This window comes from Rhinolophus sinicus, linkage group LG02 (genome assembly GCF_036562045.2).
Source record: "Rhinolophus sinicus isolate RSC01 linkage group LG02, ASM3656204v1, whole genome shotgun sequence".
Lineage (NCBI taxonomy): Eukaryota > Metazoa > Chordata > Mammalia > Chiroptera > Rhinolophidae > Rhinolophus > Rhinolophus sinicus.
In genome coordinates this window covers 164,733,037-164,759,495 of record NC_133752.1, presented here as the reverse complement: position 1 = coordinate 164,759,495, position 26,459 = coordinate 164,733,037, and the positions used below count along the sequence as shown (strand labels likewise).

The window sequence follows — 26,459 nt, the reverse complement described above, 5'->3', positions numbered from 1 at the left end:
ACATCAAAAGTCCTGGACTCACATTTGAGGGTGAAGCCCCTGTAGGATCTCAATACAATCTTATTCAAGGAAGTCTGACTAGCTAATTTTACTTGGCATCCTCAGGATACCTAGTTATCATCTGAATGCCAGCTACTGAAATTAAATCTCCTATGTTTCCACTTTCTAAAATAATCCCTAATTCAAATATTCCACAGCATTACATCTGGTCATAGTTACAGCACCTCACTGTTGACAAGGCACTTTCTTGAAAGTTTCTGCAAACTATTTGTCACACACTGTACATACCTGCGCAGTCCACTCCCTGGGAAGTTGCTTTTGCCATAGCTTCTGCCTTAAAAATATTCCTACACCCATGCTGATTTTGTTTCTGTTCAGTTCAAATTTAGATTCATTAGTACTTTTCCATAGTTACATTTCTTGTTCAGTTGATATGGCCTTTTATTTATTCTTAAGTTTTCAATATAAGACAAACAGGAATACCACCTTCTAAAATTACTACTATCCTACCATCCTCCAAAGAAACATTAGCGGGAAGCAATATTCTCCAAACCCATGAAGCATAGACTGCCCTAAATTACATTGCAGTTGCTGCCCTGAGCTCACACAATTTTGAATAGAAAGGCTCCCAGGGATCTCTCTGTACTGACTGCATTTACTGCTTTAAAATATTTTTAACCCAGACGTTGAAGTGCCAGCCTTGCAGTTCCTCATGCTAATCCCAGCTTGGGTGGCTGTTCTTAAGGGAAAGCATTCAAAACATTGTAACAGTGCATCAACTTTGACCCTTTTCACTTAAACATGAGACTCTTAAAAAAAGTTTGAATTCCAGAGGGAATCACTGAACTTTGACCTGCTTAAAATTAGTTTTGTTTTAGTGCCTTTATGGTGACTCAACAGGCCAATTTTCCAGACACTTAAGACGTTTCTGCCCCTGAAGATTCCAGTTCAAGTCCACAGTTATGTTTGCTAGTCAGATCAGAACACTTTGTCCCAGGGTTTCAAGCAACAAATTCCCAGATCTCCATCTCTTTGCCAGATGTTGGCATTAGTTGGTATTAGCTGGATCTAAACAGAGTCTCTTGCACGTGCGCGCACATGCGCACACATGTACACACACACACACACACACACACACACACACACACCACACAGTCAAGGACAGGCTGTATTTTATTTTATTTTATCTTTTTCCCTTACAGCCTTTTAGCAAACAACATTTTCCACTCAAAATTCAGTCATGGAGAAATATTTATCAGGATTACATACACATTGCTTAGTAGTAACTTAACTCCTACAAGAATAAAACTCCTAACTTTTGGTAAGTAATACTATAATATATTTGTAATATAAACTTTCTGAATCTATTTTTCCTAATAGGGAACAAAACTGCTACTGGGATTTTATTTTCTGATCTATTACAGGTTTTAGAATCTGTCAGTGAACAATTAGACTGCAAATAAATATTATCACAATGTTATACTTTCCTTCAATGGGATTTCAAATAAAAATCTATGACAATTAATAGGTAAAATAAAGTTACCTAAGTACTCACGGTGGTATAGTACATGTTCAGTTTTATTGAGTCCCTCAAAACTCTTCCCCCTCTTAGGAAAACAAATTATTTGCAAAAACGAAACAGCACCCAATTTCATTAATAAAAACTAAGGTGTTTAATAAGAAGGAAGTAGCTATTCATCTGGAACAATTCCTGCATAAACGCTGTGCTTTAAAATTTTTAGAGTAGACATGGACAAAGGCAAAGAAAAGCCTTTCAGGAAAAGAAAACCGATTCAGTGCTATGAAACCAGAAAAAAAACGAACGTTAACACAGTTAGTTAACCAGGATAAAAGAACCAGTATGACACAAATTAGTCTATAGAAATTACACAGCATGTTAAACAAGTCTTTACTGTCTCCAAAAGGTAAGTTAGCTATACTGAAAAGTGGTGCAAAAGTATATACCAGATCTTCATATTCAAACACCAGTTTGCACTTCAATCTATCAATTTTCAAAGACTTACCAGTGATATTCTTAAAATATAGGCATTTGATCCCTATCGTTAATGCCCAACGCTGGACGTCAGAAAATACAAGACACAGGGTCACAAAAACTGATCACAGCAAAATTACATTTGAATTGTTTGCTCTCCTATTAGAACTAACTCCAATTCTAATACTCAAAAACATAAAAACTACTCAACTGAGTCTCTCTGGCAATCATTTCCTTCATTTCCTACCCATTTAAGAAAGAACACAAAAACATGTTCAAAGTGGAGGTAAATGGTGAACATTTGGATATGTACATTGCTACTTTATTTTCATTTTATTCATATATCTTTCAACACAAACATTGTGTGAGTTGTACTGAATGGTCACAGATTTCTTAAATTAAGAAAATATTTGGAATTCAATCCAATCATTTTACATTTCAAGCACACGTTAACTATTTGGGATCTTTACTGATGGTTAAGGAAACAAGCACTAATAGTTTTGAAAACTGGGTCAATTACTTATATGAAGAGGTCAACTGAAATGAAAATTTCAAATGCTACCAAATAGTACCTTCAAACATGAAAATAAATATGAATTATGTAAGATGTTAATGGAAACACACATACTTATAAATCAGACAGTGAATGTCAGTATTTAAATAAAACTTTACATAGATGTTCCCATGCTGGGACCATTATCTGAAGAATCTGCCAACATAGGTTTAGCATTGCAGTTGCTTAATCCCTTAATTGTCTTAATAATAAAATACGCTACTAATTACGTAAGGTATTTTGGCCTTGCATTCCAAACACTATATTTGCATTTTTCTTTGTATACATTGTAAAAACTAACATACAGTGTTATTAAAAGGTACTGTGACTGGTTTCTAAACAAACATACTGTGTCATCCAAATAGTGGCCACCTTAGAACAACCACTCACTTACTTTAAAGGTCAGCCATTACAGTTGTTCCACCTCCTTTGAAACTGCTTTCTAAGTTGGTACCACAGCACACACATGTATCAATACTTCTAAATATCTTCACTGGTGATAAATTTTATAATTTGAAAGTCAATTTTAGGCATTTTCATCATTTCAGAAAGACATTTATAGTCAACTCTGGTGAATAAAAAAAGAATGATGAATCTTGGTATAAAATGCGAATAGAAAGTAATGTGATGGATATTTTAGTCAGGCTTGCAAAAGATTCAAAAGACAATAATGAGAAGAAATTTTCCAAAATGTTTTGAACAAGGGCATTGTTGGAACCAGGGTTTTGCTTCTCTGGGTGACAATTTGAAAAACAAAATTAATATGAATGCATAAATTATAGTGAGATCATTGTTTTTAAAAAGCAAACTCTGTATTTTTCACTTATACTCTGCAAATATAAAATAGAGCCAACATACAATTTCATTCAGATAGGTATAGCTGTCCATTCTAAAGCCTCCACTAGGTGAAACTAATCATAGTTCGTTTTTCAAAATATTATATGTAAAATATAAAATTAACTCTTTCGATCCTTCAGAAAAGTACAATGAAAAAAATCCTCATTTTCCTAGTCAGGTATTTACATCCAACTTCAATCTATAGGCTTCTATACACTTTTTTTCTCCTATATACAGTCAAAACCTGATAAGAGCTCACTGTGGGATTATGCACAAAAACTGCAAATTTAAACAAGGTGTGATTGTATACTTTTTCACACATCATTGTATCATGCTGCACCAGAACACTAATGTATGCACAGTTCCAAAATAGCTTGGGCTATTACTGCACAGCCTTGAAAATTACTAAAATCCCAATAAGAGCACCTTTCAAAAGCTGTTCCTTCATTATTGCACACTAGTAAAAGGTTGCCTGTACTACTTGTCTTTTACAATACAAAAAAAAAAAAAAAAAAGTGCAGAAATGTCTGTGACTTTGCCTCATAATTCTGAGATCTTATTTCTTATTAGACTCTTTGTAGTTATAAAAGTTGTTTCATCAATATGAATATGACAATGGGACTCAATACCATTTAATCGACTCAATTATGGAACAAGCATGCTTTTTTCCTACTGCTGCCCTACTTTCTTTTAAGTTACATTTGAATTATTGATGAAGTTGCAATAAAGCATTTCTTTGTTACACATAATTTAGAAGTAAAGAATGATGTTTCATGGTTAGTTTTTAGGCCTATAGTGATAAAATAAACACACTTGCTGTCCTTTCAAAGACAGTCAATAGCATGGTACGAGCTTAAAAAAATGACGTTTCCTTTTATTTTTCCTATTGTCTTGAAAACATGATGTGCTAAAATCATGAGCACAAATACAAAAATAAAAGGAGAAAATGGTAAGCAAAGTGCACTATAGAAAATACCATTCCAAGTTTTCCTGGGTATTGAAAAGATTTATAATTGTGATAAATTTAGTTTCTGCTTTTCCTCAAGTATTTTCAGGACCTGTTAATCACATAGCAGGATGAGATCCCCCAAAAATGGTAGAATGAATAGTGTTCGGGACAAGGACATTTCTTATTTAGACTACTCTTACCACCACATAACGGATGCCCCCGCTCCATTCTATTTTCCAAACAGCCAGAGGGCTGGTTTTAGAACACAAATCTGAATCCTTTAATTACTTGCCATTGCTTTTATGACAAAAACCTAGAACCTTAGCAGCACTTACAAGACCCTAACATGAAATGACTCTTGCCTTCTCTCCAGCTTCATTCTTCACAACTTTTGTCATGCTTTCCTGTGCCCCAACCACTCTAATTTACTTCAGTTCTTCAATATTCTATGCTTCAGAGCTTTGTACATGCTGTGCTTTACTCCATACTCACCCACACTTCAACTATCGTGTTTCCCCGAAAATAAGACCTAGCCGGACCATCAGCTCTAATGCGTTTTTTGGAGAAAAATTAATGTAAGATACGGTCTTATTTTACTATAATATAATGTTAATATTATATTAATTTTTGCTCCAAAAGACGCATTAGAGCTAATGGTCCTGCTAGGTCTTATTTTCGGGGACACACGGTAGTTAGACCTTCCTTCTCATCCCAGCTCCAATGTTTCTTCCTCATGAAAGCCTTCTGGGACTTCCAGAATAAATCAGGTTACTCTGAATCTCCTTAGAGCTCCCTGGACTCTTCCTCCATAATACATTCCACAGTACTTGTCACTAGTACCACACGTACAACTTTCTTAGCCAACCTACATTCAGCAAGTCACCAGAGTAATTGATGTGCTGCATTCCCTCTGTAAAACATACTATTGGCCATGGCACCCCAAGGGCAAAAGGCTAAACTAGCACACCCACACATTTCCACTCTCACCACTTTAATCGTCCACTTGATCCCAAGTCTGTTTATGTCATTTCTATTTGTTATTATTATTGTATTTGGGTAAATTCATTAATTATTATACAACTAAAGAAATATGAAGGCAAAAAAGAATGTTTTTAGTGAAATCAGACTGAATGCTTTTGCAAAGAATAAAAGTAAACTGTCCATTTCCCCTACCCCCAAAATAGTTTTATAGTTCAGATAGGAAGGTCAGTTACCAGAGCCAAACTTGTTCCTAACAAGTAGAAGTTTTACGTCCATTCAATCAGGGTCTCTTACATCGTTCTGGGCCTATTCATTTGCAGAGTATAAACTGTAACCAGGTTCTTTGTATCATGCATTCACATGTGATGTCCAAACTTTATATACTGTCCAATGTCTTTAAGATAAAGGAGTAACTTGCTTCAGGGTCTGTAGATGAGGAAGTTCCCTCTGGAGGAGATCATATCCTCGAGCATCTTCCCTTTCGTCTCATCGCATCCAGCTTCCGCCACAAGGATGTGGCGGCTTTGCCTCACCGGATGCGAGCTGAGGTGTTTAGCTCTTCTCTGCGGTCACCTCACGCGCCTGGGTAATTGTTTTTCAAAACCACTAAATTAGGTGTCAGATAGCTTCATTAAATTTGAATAAAATATTTTTTTTACAACACAGGCAAATATTGCACTTAAGATTGCTTGCCAAATGCCTTTAACCTCTCCTGGCATTTTTAGTAAATGAAAAGTGAAAACAGTACAAAATATTATTATGAATGTAATTTCCTCAAGAAGAAAACAAGGATTGCCATTCAGGGGGGGACCCCTGCTTAAAAGCCTTCACTATCCATTAATTAATTGGCAAGTTGATAAAACTGATGAACAATGAAACATTGATAAAACACATTATGTTTAAAATTCTACACTTATACCGGGTAGATATTTCAAGATTCCATGTCTTAGTGATTGTTTAAAAAAATTAACAGTCCAGCTACCAGTCACAATTACTCTGGGGAAGGGAATGTCCCTCTCTTCTATTTGTTGGAATGATTAGCTGATCAACTTCCATATTTCTCACTAGATTGGCAGGGACCAAATCTCTTTTGTTTATCGTGGTAACCCCATTACTCAACATTTGTCATATGTAACAGAGAACAGACTCATAATAAAAATATTTTAAATGAATAATCATTAACATTAGTCAAACACTGTGCTGTTTATTTTACTTGTAAATTACTAGTAAGATGAATATGCAATTAGTTACAAAGAGATTAAGAACAAGTATGCATAAGATCACCTGAAGATTTCAAGACACAGTATTTTTTTAAGAGACAATATATGTCCTTTATTTAGTAATGGAAAGATTATCTGTACATGTATAAAAATAACCTTATTTTTTTTATTATTTTTAAAAGTAGTATTCTGTACCATAACATTATGTACCCTCTAGCATTAACTTATAAACTATATTTAAGACTATGTGATTGGGGTTCCTTAGGAATCCAACTTTGATTACCATCTCCTTATTAAGATTTCTATATATTGGCTCCAAATCCAGCTACCTTTTAACTTTACCTGTAATGAAAAGAAATAATAATGCTACCTGAAATGTATTTTTATCCCCTTCCTTACAATAAATTCAAAGCAGCCAACATCTTGTGAGCAGGCACCATTAAATATAAAAATGAGGACACAACTGAAACGAATTTTTATTAACAAAATAAAAGATGTTAGTAAGGAAACTAAGCTATCTAAAGTTCAGGCACAAGATGAATCTGGGATAATTCTCTTAAGCCAGGCTGAGTTTTACCAGAAAAATGCTTATAAACATTTAAAATCCCAAAAAGACATGAAAGAACTTACTTCATTTATGAAAGGTTTTGTCTTTTCAGGTTCTTTATTGCTGAGATGACACAAATGAAGACATCTTTTAATTAGTGCATGTAACTGATTTATGAATTTATGAGCCAGAGAAAAAAATAAGCAACAAGAGAACATTCAAAAGCATTCTAGAATATAAGGCAAGATATGGCTAATAAATTAGAGCCAGATATACAGAGGGATAATGGTGTCAGTGTGGCCCCAACCTTTTAGTTAATTATGGGGAATTGCTAAACAGTAGTAAATGCTAAGTCATTATAACCCTGGCTAGTACACAGGCACACAAAAGACAAACACGCATGTGCATACACAGGCATACACATGCTCCCTCCATGATTTTTGAAACATTTTAAAGCATAACTATATTCTAAAACCTTATTCATATCTTAGTACTTCGATGTTCATACTTTCTCGTTTAAACAGTTGCATAAGTCAAACTCATAAAATTGTCAAAATCTGTCTTCAGTGTACTTTCTCCCCATTTAGTATATAACCTATGCTCTAGAAATCTAGCTCAAAAGTCTTCAAGGTGAGTATATGAATAAAAAAAATGATAATCCATTAGCATACTGGAAGAAAATATTACAACTTCATTTACATTCCTTGTTTTCTAGATATTCTTTATTCCCTCTTAATTTCTATTTTTGTGTGTTTACTACTAGTAAAACAATTCTTTCGTTGTTGACAGTGTGTATAAACATGATCTAAAAAATTAGGAAAGCACTGCCTTAGATGCTCACCTGCAAACCTAAAATACAAAGAATTTCTCCTCCCTTACCAATACGAAGCAAAACCATCACCACCATCCTATGTCTATATCCAATGAGCTGTCCTACCTCCAATTAAAATAGTCCCTTCATCTCATTCCATAAGAAGACTTTCTCCAAAGCTGCAAGTTCAAGATGATCCACGTGGTTTTACTTTCTAATCTAACTACAATAGATTGCCACCATGGCCCTCAATTCACAACAGGAAGGAGTTAATGTTAATACCCTCCTATCTCTTTTTGTTTCACTATGTTGTCACATATTATAGTTTTCGTATACTTGAGGAAGTGGACTATTGATTACACTGTCTAATTTTTAGCTAAATTAACCCTCATAAAGTAGACAAGTGGTTTAAAAAGATTTCCTAGAAAACAAAACAAAAATCTAGGGATTTTCAATACTAATAATGCAAATATAAGTGAAATGAGAAAATGGCAGAATTTATCTCTTTGACCCATTGCTAGCTCTTTCTCAGCCATATTTCAAGGAAAATAATTAAAAAAACAAACAGAGAAAGTCTCAGGAAGGTTTTGCTTAGTGCATGCTGTGTGCGCTACTTAGTGGAACTCATTCTCCAGCTGCCAGGAGTGTTGGCTGCTGAAAGCTCACATCTAAGGCCCTTCCCAAGAATTGCCCTCATCCACAGTGCTACCCCTTCTCCAGGGAGAGTGCACATCCAACACCAATGTGAGGTTACAAAGGCCTGGTCCCCTTGAATTGATGAAGATATCTCTGAGGAACCATCCAGTTCCAGAGCTTCCCAAAGGTTAGCTGAAACATCAGCTACATCACAGTCAACTTCTCCTTCAGCCCATCCTGTTTCTCTCAGCCTCTCACAGGTGTTGTCCCCAAAGCCCTCCCAATAAGCCAAACCCACTGCATGCAAATCTAAATGGCAGAGTTGGTCTCCAGGGAACTCTGATGTAATACCACTGTTATTTCTACAATCATTTAGCCTGAACTTTGCTCTAAGTCTTTGTGCCCTGAATATCAGCTAAAGTACAACACATGTACCTAAGTTATGAATATGTGTATGTGTGTGTGTGTGTGTGTGTCTGTGTGTGTATTACACATACACATTCTGGAGGACTGTGTGATCTAGAAACTTTACTGATGGGTATCCCATCAGTAAAGTATTACTATGTCACCAAATATGCAAAGATAGGATTTTACCTGCTCACTTAAGGCACCAGTTTTCTGTTTTTTGGCTAATGTATCATTAGTTCATTCACAAGCAAAGCAGACCATGTTACTCAACACTATAATGTTCTCCATGGCCTACAAGACAGAATCTGACACATATGAGTCTATGATAAAAAGATCACCTTAATCTGATCGCTGCCAACCATCACTGCCTTATCTCAGCTGCTCCCTATCATGTACGTTATGTTCTACCGACATCAAGCTCTCTGTCATTTCACCAACACATCATGCTACTTCTCACCTCCTTGCCTTTTAACTCACATTGTCCTGTCTGCTTGGGATACCCTCCTCCCCTCTCAGAGCACCGCCTTCTGCCTGACAGAGCTTAACTCAGAGCCTTACCAACAGCAAGCTGGTGGGCACAGTGACCAACGAGGCAAAACAGGGGGTGCAATGCTGCAGAAATTTTAAGAAGCATCATATAACTGTCTACAAGTCAGTGGGCTCCTTATTATCATCTGGCTCCAACAATTCTAAATTATGCCAATAATGAAACGGTCCTTCCCACCAGGGCTGACTGTCATCAAGGCCCACACTGGATATGCCATTAACCCGTTTTAAGCCTTAACTCAGGAATTCAAGTAAACATTGAGTACTTCTAGTAAAACTTGTAAGTTTGAACATAGGCCATTATTAACTCCAGGAAAACCAAATAAGTTGTATACAAAGTAAAAGCAACCAATAAGTAACCTTCTTAGTGATAAACAACACTTACAGAGTCAAAGTCACTGTGTTTACTGAACTGATTTTAACTCTCCACCCCCCAAAAAAAAATTATATTGGGACAATGGGAAAAGAAAGAAACATATGTGGTTTTAGGAAGTAGGTGTAGGGGGAGAGTAGTATGTATAATAAAGCCAAAGGGTTGATAACTAACATTTTTTTATGAAAATCAAGAAAAATAAGAAGTATTTTATTTAGGAATAGAGTTGAAAGTAGTAGGAATGAGGTACGCATGATCAGGAGTAAGACAGGAATGCAACTTTATTACACAGCTTTGAGTTTTATATGACATACACACATTATTTTAATATATATTTAATTAATTAGTAAAATATTCCACTCATATAATTCATTTAGAAAAACCTTCCCCAACCTCTCTTCTGTGCTATTAAAATACTCTATCACCATACCTATCCCACCGATATATAATTACCAGTTTATGTTACTAGCTCCCCTATCAAATCCAGGTTCCTGCAGATAAGAACATGATTTGTTTATATTTGTATCCCCTGGCAGAAATGATGCTTAAATTCAAATCTGAATTCAATAAATATTTACTGAGCTCCCAGTGGACAAAATAAGATACAGGTTCCTGATTTCAAGGAATAACATTTATACCCATAAAATATCATCATATGGTCGAGCTCATTTATATATCAAGGATTGTTTTAAGTACTTTGTATTCATTTTCTCACTGATTCCTCACAACTGCTTTATGAGATAAATACAGTTACCCCATTCCGCAGATGAGGAATCACAGACTGAGCCAGGTTATAAATACTGCCCCGCTAAAAAAAGGTATATGATGACCCAAAACAGGAGTGTAATACTGAATGAACTACAGCATCTACATTATTAGGCACGAACTCATAGTATCTCTCAAAGGACAAGATATGTTCACAACAGGCTGACAATATGGTACCATATAGAGTCAAAGCCATAAAATCAGTCATAGGAGTACGTAGTATAAGATCAGAAGGAGAGATCTTTGGTCAGTATGTTCTATGAGGAGACTGCGAAAAAGTGAAATTTAATTTGGCTACTAAGGGATAGGTAGGGTTTCCAAAATCTGGAAATCAAAAGGAAGATATGGAAATGTGAAGGTAAATACATAAATACGTGTGTGTGCGCGTGCATGAGGCACTCCATGTTTTGCATCAAATCTCTCTGCCTGAACACACGAGGGCTAAAGCAGGTACAGATCAAGCCAGCACAGTCCCTGAGAGAGGTAAGAACTTATGCATCTCTTTTATGAACCTATGAAACTTGGAAACAATGGATAATCACCAGAGGGAATATCCCATTAGGTTGGTGAAGTAAGGATTATGAGCGGGGGTGTTATAAAGCACTTGAAACTGGGCAATTATCCCTCCATGTTTGTTTGTTTCTGAAACGCTTTCTCTTACCTCCACCTCTAACACTACTGCTTTGTCCAAAGTCCAAGCCACCATCTGTCTTTTGCCTGAATCAATGCACTAGTCCCTTACTAGCCTGCCAAAATTCATTCCTACCTCTCTTAAATTTGATCTACATGCTATAGCCACAGATTGCATTAGTCCTTGCTTAAAACTATTCAGTGGGTTTCTTATCACTGTTATTATGAAGACTCCACTCTAACACAGCCCCTAAGGCTAAACGATCTGATCCTAACCTACCTATATCGCCTTATCTATATCCATTTCCCAATCACTCTGCTCCAGCCATGCTGGCCTCCTAATTCCAAGAACACACCCTTCTCCCTCTCTCTTTGGAACCTTCTCTCTATGTCTCAAAAATTTTTCCTCTGGTCCTCTTTAGCTCATTAACCATCCTTCAAATGTGACTTCCTCCTGGCAGCCTCCTCTGATTGCTGCCCCCAAATATATCATATACTTTTCCTATATGTGTATACTTCTGTGAAATACAGTTCCACAATTGGCAATCTTATATGTAGGTAATTGCTTGATTAAAGCTTATCTTCCCTAATAAACTTTAAATTCTTGTGTACCATTCTACTGCGTCTCTAGCAATTAACACTGTGTCTTGGCTCAGAGTAGCTACTCAAGAAATACTTGTTGATTATTGAGTGAATGAAGGTACAAAACAAAAAGGGAAAGCCAAAATACAGTCAAGTGGGTTGGGAACCAAGGAAAGTCAATTGAGGGGGACTTTGAAGTAGATGGAAAAAGCTATTCTGGAAGAATTCCCTGAGTCAGATAGGGTTCAGGTCTGAGTAGTGGCTTTTTATGCAGTGCCCATGGCTTCTGGCATGAGCATTCTGAGAAGAGTTGATAAGACTGACATGTTGCAAACAATCTGAGAATCATCTAGGAAGGTATGTTCAGCTTGAATCCAGATCAGAAGCAAATTGTTCACAAAGGGAAGATTTCAAATATGAGCCTGAAAAGATATGACTTGGAGATAGACTGTAAAGCCCTTAAAAAAAAAAAAAAAAAAAAAAACAGACTTAAGAGTGTGAGTCCCATCTGTGTGTCGTTCTCAAGCACATAGAATTTTTGAGAAAGGAGCAACATGATCCAAAGAGCATGTCAGGAAGATTGACCTGACAGTGGTAAATAGAGCAAATTATAAAGAGAGATCCTAGTTTGGGGAACTTTGCAATTGTTCAGAAATAAGCTGAAAAGAGCCTGTTCTAGAGTGATAGAAGTGCATATATAAAGAAAAAGAAAAATACAAGTGTCATTTTGAAGGATGACTCAACAGGACTTAAAACATACTTCCTATACTATAATGGGTAAGAGCCCAGTCTTCACAATCAGACCACTGTGGGTTCAAGTCTCACCTCTACCACTTACCAGCTGTGCTACTTTGGCAAGTTCAGTTTCCTTATCTGTATAATGGGGCAACACTTGTATCTGCACCAGAGAGTTACTGGAAAGAATCAATAAAAATCAAAACAAACTGCTTAGCACAATGCCTGGCAGTGGTAAACTATCAACATCAACTATGCTTTCAAGCTAAGCAGAGGGGGCACAGTGATGGCATGCCAGGAACTTATTTTTAGTGGACACATCTTCATGTCACAAAAAGATAGCCACCTATTGTAAAGAGTTAACTCCTGTTCTGGCTTCTGATTTGGAGTCATGCCAAACACAATCTGGGTCTGCCTCTTTCAGAGACCTTATTCTTCAAGCTGCTTAAGTCATTTCTAAACTTACACTTTCAACATTTATTTCTAACTTGCTCTCTTACTCTCTTGCTACCCCCCTTGAAATAATCCTAGATACTAAACTTGGAGGCTAACCCTCCGTGGCTAAATACATCACTTCTCTCTTCCCAAGAAATGTCAGAAAGATTGTGTGGCAAGCAAATGAAATGTTAAACTTGGTTTTTAAGAGTTAACAGAGAGTGATTTTTTTTTCTCTCCAAGGATAGGTAATAGCATCAGATTCTGAAATTAAGCACAGCAGGAAGAAAGAGGCTGCATAGATTTCACAGAGTATCACAGGCCTCTGCAATAAAGCACTTAAAAATGCCTTGTATTGCTAATTCTTTACACAATCTCCTTTTATTTCCAAAGCAGGATGCGGGGCTTGAGCCATGAGACGTGCATTGATGTTAACATTAAACTGTTTGAATTAGAGCCATTTTTCTACTGAAACTCCTGTTAGGTTTAGAATTACTTTTTACCGTTTTTTCCCCCAAATACATTTTTACAGCCTGACTTTCCAGATCAAATGAATGGTTACCTCTTTTAACAATGCTGAGCCCTCCTTTGCAGTCATTACCTTGGCAAACATCCTTCCCCTCAAGATTCCAATAACTGGACCTTGAAATATATAGAAATTCTGCCAACTTACAGGTTGCTGATCCCTTATCACTGGGAATTCAAAGTGAACGAGGGCAACTGTCTTTCAATTTCCCAACTCCACACCCCCAGGCCCAAGTCAATACTTCCCATTCACTGATGGAAGTATCCAGCAAATACTCATTAAATAGCCAGTATCAGCAAGGCACAGTGCTAAGCACCCTAGTCAGTTTTCAAAACAGTAAAATGAAAAGTGGCATTAGCAGCAAAGCACGGCTTGGCGAAAGGCACACAATTGGATAAAAACTTTACTAAACTCTAAATAAACTGGAATTTAGTAAAGTTTAGAAATGTGCAGTTTTATGAAGATTTGCTATTTTCATGATCACCAATCCACTGGTTAGCATTTATAAATTTTGTTTTCTCTCTTTACAAGATATTTTTGTATCATTTAAAAACTTTCTTTTCTAGTCCATGCGGATTGTTCAATAAATATTTATTGCGTACTACCGTGTTTCCCCAAAAATAAGACCTAGCCGCACCATCAGCTCTAATGCGTCTTTTGGAGCAAAAATTAATATAAGACCAGGTCTTATACAATAAATATAATATGATATGATATGATATGATATGATATGATATGATATGATATGATATGATATGATATGATATGATATGATATAATATAATATAATATAATAATAATATAATATAATATAATATAATAATATAATATAATATAATATAATATAATGTAATAATACGGGTCTTATACTAATTTTTGCTCCAAAAGACGCATTAGAATTAATGGTCTGGCAAGGTCTTATTTTTGGGGAAACAAAGTATGAACTTATGGAGAGCAAATCAGACTCCAAAGCTGCCCTCATGTAGTAATTGCTTCTCCCAAGATAATACATACAAACAGTAGCCTAATGATTTGCTCCCATACAAACCTCAGGTTTGCATTGTTTTTTGCATTGTTTATTTGTATATATGAAGGCCCTTTCCTGTAAGCACCATATTAGCCTAATTAAAACCTTGTCCTTGTCTAATCTCACTAGGATTCCTTTTCAGCATACTCTTTCTTGACTGCTTTCTCCACAATAATAATCATCAGACTATTCTAATCTATTTTCCACATATTACACTTTTCCTCTGTTTTTACTCATTCATTAAACAAAGGTCTTTAAGTACCTACTGTGTGTCAGACATCGTTTCAGTATTTGGGCTACAGAGCTGGATAAATAAATCAACTTCTGGTCTTCAGTTTACTTAGCCACCTTAGATTTGTGCTGTTAGAAAGTTCTTTCCAAGCCTAGACTGCACATAACTGCAACCCTTCCCCCTACCCCGACCCACTTTGTGTCAGGTCCCCTCTTGACTTTAAGCGTGCTAATGTTCTATTTAGTCAAATTTAATAGAGGTTCTTTAAATTTTATTTCAAAACTCCTAAAACCACATCATCCAAAAAGTCTTTCTAGCAATCGAACAATCAATCAGTAGTGCTTTACCGTGGCACTGCCACTACTCTTTCAGCATCTTACTATAATTCCATATGCCATATATACCACTACCAAACTAAATCAATAAAAATTGTTATCACTGATTCTCAAACTTTTATGCACAAAAGAATTGCCAGTCATGCTTGTTAAGAATGCAGGGTCACAGGGCTTCAACCACAGAGAATCAGGTTCCCCTATTCTGGGTTGGGGGGGGGGGCAAAGAAGTAGATTTTTAACAACATCCCAGGTGGTTTTCAACCAGGTGATTGAGTGACCACCTTTAAGAAACACTGTTCTATAATCTCCATTGACGTCAGCTCTTATGTACTCAGAATCTCTTCTTCACATCAGAAAATATTTCTTATGAAGTAAAATTTAAGCAACATGCATCTGTGTGTTCAGTAAATCTTGTTCGGGTTAATGAATGGATCAGTGGGTATTTGATCATAATAACTGACATTTAGAAATTACTTTACAGCTCAGGCATCATTTTCAGTGACCACCTCTCACCTGTCCCTTCCAACTATCCCCTGTGGTTAGACAGACAGGCATGGTTCGTGCTCCCATTTTCTAGATAGGCACCCACACCAGTGTCTTGGCCACAGCATGATCAAAAGAGTATAAATGGTGGAGTCAAAAAGACCGAAATCCAGGCAATGATTCTCCTGCTCATTAGCTGAGGAAAATGAGCAAGCAGCTGACCCACTGAAGCTTGTCTGCCCATCTGTAGAAAGGGGATAATACCCTTCCCAGTGGTGGGCTGTGAGGATTAAACAAGATTATCCATGTAAGGCACCTAGCACGGTGCCTGGAACATAGTCAATGCTCAACTGCTGTTAGTTTTCCCACTTCCCCATCATGCAGGGCTGAGTTGAATCAAAATGCAGCTGGGTTTGCAGGATATGTTGGCTCAGCAATCATTTATTCTGTTACTGCCCTGCTTCAAGCATCATGATTGTGCTAGGGATACAACAGTGCACTCAGGGAGCTTACCTTCTGAGTGTTTTGTCACCTTGTGGTTACCTGCTTTCAAACCAGGCAGCGATGTATTTGGCACACCTTTCACATCTCACTTCATCCAGTGAGATTAACACAACGCAGAGTTGTCAATGGTACCATGAGAATCAAGACCTCGTGGTAAGAGAAAGGTTTAAAAAAGCCCCGTAAGCAGTGATAGGGAAAGGAGGAGGCAGGGAAGGTAGAGTATTTGGGGGGGCTGAGGAAGTCCCTAGAAATAAACAGTGGGCCCACTAATTTTTTTTACATACTGATAGATTTGCTTATTTGTTTAGTGTGCATTAAAATTATCACTTTATTTCCTGATTTAACGTAGAAAAGACACTATTATTCTAACAGTGAAGGTACTATGGAAAGGAGGCTGAGAGAGTGAAGTAAGAAAAGTCAAGGCAGAATTATAAGAAACAGTATGCACTTGTTCAAAAGCCGTGTCCAGTGCAAGAGTAAATGAGACACATATGACAGCCTGCCAACACAGTATAGTAACAGCTCACATCCTAAGAACTTACATGCAGACCTTAGTCAGCTCCTGATACAACACATCAAACAACTTCAGCTTTCAGCGGCCCCGAATTACACCAGGAAATCTTAGCCGACATCGGATTTGAGGGCAGGCCCTAACCCAGAATGGAGAATGGGAATGGACCAGCAACTGCTATACAGAGGATGTAAAGCCTGGCTCAGCAGAGTTAAATCAGAAGTTTAGTGAGCAACGGCATCTAGGAAACATGCTGTCAAAAGTACTAACATCTTTTTCTTTCTTTTTTTTTTTTTCCTTACAAATGTTAAGTTCGTCAGCCTTTTTAACCAGTGACATTGAAGTAACCAGCGCTCGCTATTTGGGGAAAACTATGCCAGAAGCCTCACAGTAAGCAGTCTTTATCCTGGGCACAGATTCCCCAGAGGGGTCACTTGTCTGAGGAATGTGTCAAAAATTAGCTCTCTTTTCCTGCCTCCTACCCTCCTTGGATTTTGAAGTTGTCCCAGTGCCAGTTTCCCACAGTACAACACACAGAACCACCTAAAAAGTGGGGCCCAAATACCAGTGGTCTCAAGAATCCCCCTTGAAACTAACATGCTGTCAATTATCTTACATCCAAAAAAAAATGCTCCCTAGTCTGCACCAGGATTGCTCTCCATGACATTACTAAGAGTCAGTCTGAGTGACTGTAAGTGACAAGGTCTTCATCCTCCACTGCAACTGCCCGCCCCCCCATGCTAGCCCCCCAAAAAATAGCAACAACTCAATTCTCAGTCCAGTAACGTCTGTTCTCAGATGTTGTTCTCCCAGTGGGTAGAAGAATGAACTGCTTGCTGCAATGCCACCAGCTCCTCTACAGTTTCTTTTAATTTAAAGTTACAACAGGAGGGAAGAAAAGAGACTTTCTATTAAGGGACAACTCCCTGAAGGGTCTCTTAGCTGACAATCGAAGGACTGCTCATGGCAGTGATCAAACCTAACGCAACAAAGTGCTGGTGGCTCTGTGACTCATCACAGCAGGAGCTCGCGCTGAGGGCCACTTGAGTTCAGTGCTTTGTGGTGCAGCAAGTTGGTTTAGGAACAGTAACACAGGGGAGTGAAGACTGGCAAGGTGTTTGAGGCTCAAGATAAAATACAGACTTACAGTGCAAGTTGCTTCTCAACTGAATAGGAAGCCTAGAGGGGTAAGGAAATGCAGAGAACATTCCGTGGTGCTTTAAGCCAAATTACCTGAAGACAGTCAAGGTCAGTTGGTCTATCTGTTGTATGGTTTACAACCTGCTAAAAACAAGGATTGAAGCATGAGAAATTAATTGTGCCATATTTAAAAGGCACGCACTAAGGATGTTTGCTTGCATGAACAAAATGCCTTCTAATTATATGAAATATCAATTGTTTAAATATATTTATGATCACCGGATACAATTCAGCTATACCGCTCACTTGCATTTTATAAGTACATTAAACAGAGCACAATGCACATATTGAGCATTTCCTCTGTGCCATGCATGGTACTACAGATTTATATATAATCTCATATAACTTCATTTAATCATGACTAGAACTCCATGAAGTGATACTGCCATTGTGCTTATTTTACAGTGGAGGAAAATAAAGCTTCAGAGAGCTTAAAAAAAAAACAACTCCAGGTCTTTAATGGTAGGCCCACTCAGATCTCCTGTTGCGAGAATATAATGGACTCAGTGCCCCACCTGCTGCCTCTATATCTCTAGCATCATTTGAGCACCCAGGCCATGCTTCCAGGGGGCTGATCCCAGCCAATGACTGAGCCCAGTGGGGCTGAAAATGCAGGCCATTCCTTGGAGATAGAGGATGCCTCCCGTGGCTGTCTGCCTAGCTAAACCTTTCTTGGACTGTGCTACAGTCAGCTTCTCCCTACTAGATCCTCCTTCCTTTCTTCCACCTCTCCTTGCATAACTGTCAAACCTGGATCAGTGGAAAGGCTGTCCTAGCCTTCTCCTGCTCTCGCCCTGTCCCCCATAAACTTGTTACACGTCTAATTCCATCTTAACATCTGCTTCTTGAGGGACCCAAATTAATGGAATAACCAAAGCATGTATTTGCTTTTTTAAAAAGCCTTTCCTTTATTTTTGGTCAGCTGTACTTACAGATAAATTCTCTGTATCATTGGGAAGATAAAACAACCACTAAATTCTCCATGTTAGTATTATGTACCATCTCTCCAAAAAGGCAATGGTATATTTATTGTGCCTTTCTCCTTGCACCCAATTGAAACAAACAAACCTATAATATTCTCTTTGAAGGAAATGTTGACTCCATAGGGCAAAATATTGCAAAGTCAGATTTATTTATTTTTCCAAGTGGAATTTCTCTCTATCCACATAAACTATAACTTAACATAACCCAGAGGTAGATAATTATTAATGGAAAAAATAACAATAAATTTCCACTAGCTTATATCTGTAATGGGAAATCAAAAGGAGACTAAGAAGATAAATCTACAATTAAGTCCTAACGTGTTTGTTTGCTTTTACCTATTATATAGGATAAAATGTTAATTATTGAAGGTACATTTATATGAATAAAAGATAGAATTCACACTTGCACTAAATACAGCATCTTAGTACAACTGCATTGTCAGAGATCATATATAGATGTTAATTGAATCACTGTTTTAAAGCGTTGATCTCAGCCTCAAGAAAGTGATATATTTTTCTTCCTGGACTCAAAAAACTTCAAAACAAGTACAAACTGAAGTTTCAAACATTATTAATGACCAAAAAGACGTGACTGGAGGGAGGAAAGAGTGTAGCTAACATTTACTGAGCACCTAGTTCATGACAGACAGACCCCATGCTAGGAATTTGACATACAGTATTTAGCGTGATTCATGCATATCCCTGTAAGAAAAAGCATTACAATCTCCAGCATTAGAGGTTAAGAAAAGGGGCAGAGTACCAAATGTTAAGAACTCCAAGTGAAGTCTTAGAAAAATTATAAACAGACCTAAATTGAGTGCTCCAAAAATCTAGTGGGATTGCCTCTTAAGCATCCTGGTTCTTTCCTGAATTTTCTACCTCCAAGGCTTTAATAGGTTCTGTAGTGACAATGCAATACCTGAGCTTCCAGAGACTGCCAACTAGACATCAAACCAGAGCCCTTCTATCCTGTTGACTGCTGCACTGTTTGCCCTCATTGAACACGTGGTACCACATAGTCATGAGGTAACTGAATGATAAGCAACTGAGCAGCAAAGATATAATCAGGTTTTATTTTTCTTTTTTTAACTTATAATGAATTTTTATCAATAAAGAATGGATGGACCTATACCTGTAGAATTCAATACCACCACCACCACTACCACTCCTGGAAATTCATTTTTTTTCTGGGTGTTTTTTTATTTTTTAAGGCTCAAATTTTTAACGGATTTTTATTCAATGTATTGTTTAAATGCATTCATTTTCCCTCTAACTTTATCAATATACTGCCCCTACTGAGTGTTATCCTTACCTGTAGGCACAGTGATTACTTGACTATAAGTAATGATTTGAATGGTACCGAAAAAAAAAATCCCTATGTTTATAAATATCTCTTCTTGGCAGCTTCACTTGATACTTGTAATCTTCACAAATCTTTCTCTAAGGAATTAGGTGGTCATAATAAAGTATAATAACAATAACAATAATAATAATACAATAACAATTAGTAAGAGAATTAAACCATAATAAGCTATTAACACCTTTGAGTAAAGTAATTTCTAAGCCAGAGGTTAAACTGAGCAAATGGGGCAGAAATTCAGAAGGGTCCGTCAAAGCAAACGAGGCTATTATTAAGGGTCCATCCTAAAAAAGTTCAGGCCCCTGCTCGGGAGAGCATTTGAAAGCACCCATGTAGACAGCTAGAGGGGTAGGAAACAACCCAAAAAGCATTTCCCCCCTTAATTTTAAAGACAAAGAAATTGAATATAGCAAAGTTTATTAACTAGTACATCCCAACTAGAACATCCCAACATGGCCCAGCTGAAAGTAACTAAAAGTTCCTGAGTGTCTGCCCTACTACCAAGCCTTAATTAAGGGTTCCATTTCTTTCCCTTTAAATATAAAAATTCATTATTTTTAAGCAAAAGGTTAGATCCTTGCTTTATATTCTTAAGATTTTTATTCTACTCCTCCTTAAGAACAACTTTTCATGCAAATAAACTCTCGGTTTAATTGAAGATCATGAAATAACTTCCCTACGTCTAAAATCCTTCTAAATGTTAGGTATGAGTAATTATTTATGTTACATCACACACAGAAAATAAACAGCAAAGACCCCACTCACATTTGAAAATCATTTACCATTCCCACTCCCCAAACTTCCCCAAATGGGAAATGGAATAACAAGGCTGATCATAATTGGATTAAGAACTATAATTCTTTAATTCATTCATCAAATTGAGGCATTTGGAACAGTTTATTTACAAAGTTGTTTAGACAGTTTTGTGTAGTGTTTTTTAAGATAAACCAAAATGCCTTTCTGAAAGAAGTTTCAGATCCCAAATCATTAACATATGAAAACCAAATGTAGACAATTTACGAATGGGTGTTTTAAAACAATGTTTGGAACAAAATTGGACTTTTATTTTATTAACTATCTACAACTCTAAATGCAGGATATAGTTTATTTGAAACAGCCAAGCACTTTTTTCGCCTTTAAAATAAATCTACATTTCTCAGGCTAAAAAACTGTGATGAGTATGTATCTGAGGGAACACACTGACTTCACGTCTAGATAAATAAGTTTTCCAGGTTACTCTCAAAACTCTAGGGAAAACTCTACCACTGGCGGTGATTAGATATTGGGTGAATCATCCAGGTTATGCTAATCAATCATATCCAGCAATTTTACCTGTTGGAAATCTAAACAGCGTTCAACAATGGAACTCTAAATTATTTGAAATCTAGTATATTTTCGATTACGAAAAACAAGTTTCATCCTGCCCTGCATATCTTTTTTACATAATCTGAACATGCCTTCAAAATAATGATTGCCTATCACCCAATGAAAGAATAGAGCTTTTACAAGAAGAAGGTATATCCTTTTAATCATTATATCATATTTTTCATTTGCTTTATAAGAAAAAAATTATTCAAACATTCAAATTAATTCTTTTAAATAGAAAATGACATTTTAAACTCTCCCTACAGTTCGTGCCTCACCCCCAACCATACACACACACACACAAACACACACACAAACAAACCAAAAAAAAGCAGAAGCCATCATATCTGAATATAAACTTCACTTTTTTGTTATTTCTTATTTACTCCATACACTCCACAGATAACATCTTTATAAGGGTATATTCATTTTTTCCTTTTACAAAACCATGTGTCAGTCTAAACAGGATGTACATTTACATGTATAGCACTAAGTTAACTTGAAATAAGTACTGGATCTCAAATGCCCGGCTATTTACCAAATACCTTTGAGAGTTCTGAATCCTGTATATAACATGCCATTCAACCAGAACTGTTTAAGCTCAACAGCAAAACTAGTACAGGGTTTCTGTATTAAGAGTTGAAGCTCTTTTTTTTTTTTTTTCATACATTAAGCATTTACTCTTTCAGGTCTATGTAAAATTGGTTCAATCTTATCCATTCAAAAAGGCTACAAAAAGAGATTTTTAAAAACCCACAAGCAAACAAATTCTTCATGAATAAGGTTGTTAGAAGACCACTGGAAAGAAAAGAAAAACAAAAAGAAAGAATTTCAAGCGAGTATGCTACTATATAATTAACACAAATAACTAAATAATTATGCACATCCCTTCCCACCCCCACAATTAAATGTTTTTAAACAACTCATGTGATGAAAGATCTACCTTTTAGGCAAACAACAGCAATCCCTACCAGTTTAAGGATTTCAGGCTGTATTGCATCAGTTTTAAGTGATGCTATGATTTTTATCTTGTATAGTTCTGAGGAATAATCAGTTGGTGACATAATCAGAACTTTGTACAATGCCTAAGAGAACTTTCAGAGTAAGTGCTTATGATTTTAAATCATTGTGGCTGAATTTATCTAGGCTTCAGTCTCAGAGCTATATTTAAATCAGGAAGAAGCACCCCCAGAAACTTTGTCACATGTAGCTGCATTTGAAACCAGATTCCTTCCCTATCACAGCTAACAGCAGTTCACATGCAGCTGAATTCCTTCAAAATTAGACAGATCAAAATTCAGCAGTTCTGTGAAGACTAAGACATCATCCTCCTTTCAAATTCTATAAAAGTCAAACTTAAGAAAACATTTTCCTATGCTTTAAAAGCATCTGGTCCTTAACCTAATCACTCTTGGCAATCAGACCTCACTCCTGTAATCCTGATCAAAAACTGCTCTGCTTTTTCTGATTGAAATGCCCATCGCCTAGAATCTCCCACGCGTCTACTTCATTGGCCTGTTTTGTTTGTATGGATTTTTTTTTTTAAAGGATACTAGGGGACATTATTTACGAGCATCAAGGAAACAAATCACTCTGTCTAGTCCCTTTGCAGATTCCCACACTTATTACCCAAAATCCCACAGATCTCCGTTGGTCTTGTCCTTGACTACAGGGCTGTGCTGAGCCCGAAGGAAGCCTCTGGGGAAATGCTCTCATGCCTTTCTTGACAAACTACTTTGGATATCTGGATATGGTGAGGATCTCAACTGGGATAGAACAAATTCCTAAACTTTTCTGAAGTACAGTTGACTGCCACCCAGAGTACCTGGGTTGGCTGACACTGACAATATCACTCTGCATATTCACAGAATTCCTCATTTTGACCTGCTTTAGTTGAGAAAGACTGAAATGAATTCACATTCAACCACACTGAATTTAGAGGCCAACTGGTCTTCAGCTATTCACCAGGGTTAAAGTATTTATTAATATGTTTGCTTTGCAAAGTGTAAGGAAAATTACTATTAAAATATGTAAATAGTGCCTCGTATGCATCCGTGGGCAGCAGATCAATACGCAAGAAACTGCTATCAAATGGAAACATTTCCAAATCCAATTTGATTTCAACTGGTATAACCTCTTTTCCTTGCTTATTACTGTAGCCCCAAAGTGCAAGCGATATTTCCCATACCTGCGCTTAAAGTGACACAACACGTGAGTGATCTTCACTTCGTACACTGAGTGGGGTGGGGGTGGGGGGGTAAGTAGTTGCAATAAAATTAAAGCTTCCGGTCTCTGAAATCCCTTGAATCCTGAAGGATGAGACTAGTTTCCGAAATTCCGGGCGGGAGGGAGGGGGAGTGCTGGCGAGAGGAATTGCAGAAAGCGAAACAAAAAGACGAAAACGGGGAATATTAAGGTTGTGGGGTAGGTTGGGGGTCGCGTTTATGTTCTCGGAAGGGTAAGAAGCTTTGTCCAACTTTTAGGCTCTGTCGTTTGTCGTTAGCCAAGGTGCACAGACTAGCCTAGGATTTTCCCTGCACTTCTGCTCTTATCTCTCATCACCACCTCCACCGCCACCACTTACAAAACAATACCGGCAACAGCACGCAGGCTCCCCAACAAAAATATAAAAGTTATCCCTTTCCTGAACTGGGTCCAAGCCCACACTTCAGGGTCTTCCCCCAACAGGCGACCCCCGAAGATGACAGGGCCACTTCAAGTCTCGAGCCGCCTCTCGCCTGTTCCTCACCCCCAGCCCAGTCCCCCTCCCTCTGTACTTGAGGAAACTCCGGTGGCGGCCCCCTCCCTCCTCAGCAGGCTCTCCAGCTGGAGCGGGGAACGAGTGCTGAGTGGCGGGTACCGCGAGCGGCTGAGGGGAGCTCTGCGCCTTGGAGGTCTGCCCACAACAACATCGGGACGAACAACAAAGTTAAAACGCTGCGTTTCACGCACCTTACCGGGTCTCCTTAATGTCTCCTCTGGCGTGGGATGCAAAGTGGCACAGTGGCGGGCTTGGGGGCCCCGGGAGGAGACTGGAGATGGGTTTTGGTGGCTCGCCTTTTTCACTCTGTGTGTGTGTGTGTCTGTGTGTGTGTGTGTGTATGTGTGTGTGTGTGTGTTATGTGTGTGTGTGTGAGTTTGTGCGCGCGCGCGCCCCTCTCCCCCAGTCTCTCGCTCGCTCGCGCTCCCCGTGTAGCTCTCAAGGACGAGGTGAAATCCCTTTGCTGGTCATGAGGCGGCTTCAGAGACAAACAACACAATGCGAGTGCAAATAACAAAAGGCAAAAAGACAGTAGGAACAATGGGGGAGGCGAGGGCAGCGCACCAGCCGGCGGTCATCGAGGCCCGGCGCCCGCCCCGGGGGGTGCGGCGAGGGCGGGGGCGGGCGCGGGGGTAGCGCTGGGGGCTCCGGCTCTCTCCAGGTCACCCCCAAGCTCCCGCAAACCCACCCTGACCTCCTTCCTGCAGCTCGCCGCCCGGCCGCCCTTTCTGTCCATCCGAAGGGAAGGAGCCCCAGAGTTTCCTTCCCTGTCTGCTGCAGTGTAACTAGATTGTAAATAACGCGGTGATTACCCACACCGTGCAGGAATGTTAAAAAAAAAAAAAAAAAAATCTGCCCTCCACTTAAAGGAGCGATAAAATGAAATGGCAGGAATGGAAGGAGGCAGGGAGAGTGGGATATCTCTAGATCTCGATGGAGCTCTCGTCTATAAATACGCATTCATGTTTAGTCAAGTCCCCTTTGTCAACTTCTTCCTTGCGCTGGAACCTCACCCGTTGCCCTGTAACTGTGACTTGGGCCCCTTCTTGCCCCCAACCCTGTTTGCACACAGTAAAGCTCGCCGGGAGAGCACGCGTGGGGGTCTGCGTGTGTCCGCGGAACCTTCTGGGAGGAGACCCGCTGTCTGCCCAGCGCGGAAGCTGGAGCAGCGAGAGGTTCGGTTTTTAAAGCAACCACTGCCTCCTCGAGCCCGGCTGCGTGCCCGCAGATCCCCGCCGCCGGCGCTTTGCGCCCACCTACTCCTGGGTCTGGGGGCAGGGAAGAAAAGTTTTTAGGCGCTCCCATCTCTGCCTCCGGGGTGCTTCAACTGGTTTTGTTTTGTGTGGGTGAAGCCAAAAAACCCAATGCCCAAGAACCAAGGAATGATATTGGGGATGGAGCGGGGGGAGGGAAGCTCGGTTCTGGGCTTCGAGTCCTGCGACGTTTGAGTTGGCACCTGAAGGAGAGAGAGACAGGCAGAGACAGAGGCAGAGACAGAGACAGAGGCAGAGACAGAGGCAGAGAGAGAGAGAGAGAGAGAGAGAGAGAGAGAGAGAGGAGAGAGAGAGGAGAGAGAGACCCTGAGACTTACATCACTCTCGGAAGAAACTCCGTAGGTATTGCCCTGAGCAGAAGCGGTGGGGCTTAAGTGTGTGCTCTGACAGCTCCCGGACTGCTTCGGCGCTTATCTCTAAGAATCTTACTTTCATTGACTTAAAACAGCTGACGATTTGCCGGGAGGGGGGTGGGGTAGAGGGGTGGAATCCTATTAAATCTCAAACTAGGGTGGACGGAGGGCGGGAATCCTGCCTGATCTTCCTAGAACTGGTATCCAGAAAGTGGCGAGAGGAGGCGTCGCGAGGGAGGCAGTGGGTCTGGAGGAGAGCGATGGAGAAAGGGCACTAAAACACAATACGAGCAACACGTTTCTTTTTCTGTGTTCCCTGCCTCTTCACTAGCTTTAAACCGATTTGAATGTTCTCTTTCCTCATCTCGGTGATGTTTTGTTTTTGTTTTGTTTTTTTTCCAGACGCGCATCCATTGAGTAAGCCGCGTCCCGTGGGTGGGGTGGGGGTGGGGGGCAGCATTTCCCAGAGTGCAACAACACCACCAGGGGATCAATGACCACAGTCTGTTTATCCTTCACGCGCCTGAGAGAGCAAGGCACTGAA

The 26,459-nt window shown here is 38.8% G+C and overlaps 1 protein-coding gene across 7 annotated transcripts in view; it reads right to left on the bottom strand.

Moving 5' to 3' along the window:
• The window catches only part of SOX5 (SRY-box transcription factor 5), a 920,340-nt gene extending 895,308 nt beyond the window's left edge, over window positions 1–25,032 (bottom strand). For 4 of the 7 annotated variants that reach the window (XM_074325920.1, XM_074325926.1, XM_074325925.1 and 1 more), the window contains exon 1: window positions 24,480–25,032. The gene's annotated coding sequence lies outside the window, so the exon portion shown is untranslated. The remainder of the gene's footprint in view (window positions 1–24,479) is intronic. The other 3 variants (XM_074325930.1, XM_074325922.1, XM_074325931.1) reach the window with 3 other exon arrangements.
• Window positions 25,033–26,459: the final 1,427 nt, after the last annotated feature.